Source organism: Telopea speciosissima, chromosome 1 (assembly GCF_018873765.1).
Source record: "Telopea speciosissima isolate NSW1024214 ecotype Mountain lineage chromosome 1, Tspe_v1, whole genome shotgun sequence".
In the NCBI taxonomy this organism is placed as follows: domain Eukaryota; kingdom Viridiplantae; phylum Streptophyta; class Magnoliopsida; order Proteales; family Proteaceae; genus Telopea; species Telopea speciosissima.
In genome coordinates this window covers 2,247,292-2,248,500 of record NC_057916.1, presented here as the reverse complement: position 1 = coordinate 2,248,500, position 1,209 = coordinate 2,247,292, and positions in this window count along the sequence as shown.

Genomic DNA, 1,209 nt, shown 5'->3' with positions numbered 1-1,209 from the left:
ACTCCCTTGGATGATCTGTTGCCGATTTGGATTCCTAAATCCATGTGCACCAGGCCCGTTGGGTTGAGTTTTCACCGCGATTTAGGATCACCTTCATCTGTTCAGGGTAAAAATATTAAAATTTTAGAAGGATATCTTGTAGAACATATGCAAACCCCTAGTCTGGAAACAGCCTCTATGAAAGCAGGAATAAGACTGTATACATTATGACCCTCCCCAGACCCAGCAGTGGCGGGAGCCTCAGAGCACTCACTGGGTACTACTCCCTTTGATGATCTGTTGCCGATTTGGATTCCTGAATCCATGTGCGCCAGGCGCGTTGGGTTGAGTTTTCACCGCGATATAGGATCACCCTCATCTGTTCAGGGTAAAAACATTAAAATTTTAGAAGGGTATTTTGTAGAACATATGCGAACCCCTACCTTAAGATGGTGTGGTAAAAGGAAAATTTTCTCCTTTATTTTTTCTATATAACTTACGAGAGTTTCTCTAGATGGAACGTCCACCACAGAATCTGTGAATTGTCCACGTAGTTCAACTACATGGAAGGATTGATGCCTCAGTTCTGATCATTGGTTCTTGAGCATTGGCCTTTTCCTGTTTTAATTTCAATTATTCATTTCTATTCAAAAAAATTTATTTTTCTATTTTATAGTTTATTTTTGTACTTGACCATCAATTGGGCTAAATTTACTTGTGACTTTGTCAAGTCTATATATTTGAGTTTCACTTGATCTGCCACATGATAGATATCTGGCATTTATAAATTTCATGTTACAATTGTCGTCCAGATAAAGTGCTCCCTAATTTTATACCTTACCACTGATCAAGGTATAAATAATGTCAATAAAAAAAAGTTAAATATTTTAAACCCAAAGTTAATATTCCGAAATTTCTGTTGATATTTCACCTACCTGAAATTTCTAGTATCATCTATATCCTCTATGAACTGTTCTCCAGTCCAGCAGGTCTCGAGGGTTTCTCTAGGAACACAAACATATTTGCCTTCTGGTAGATTGGAAAGAGATGGAATTTTGTACAAAAGTGGACCCAAGGGTCTCAAATGTCAAGTTTTAACCAACAAAAAGCTTGCCCAATGGCAGTAGAATGTTATGACTCTGGAAACCTAATGATAAAACATAACTTTTCTATAAAGAAATGAATGGGTTGAAATACAAGACAAATGTTCAGGAAAAAAAAGAAGGGGGG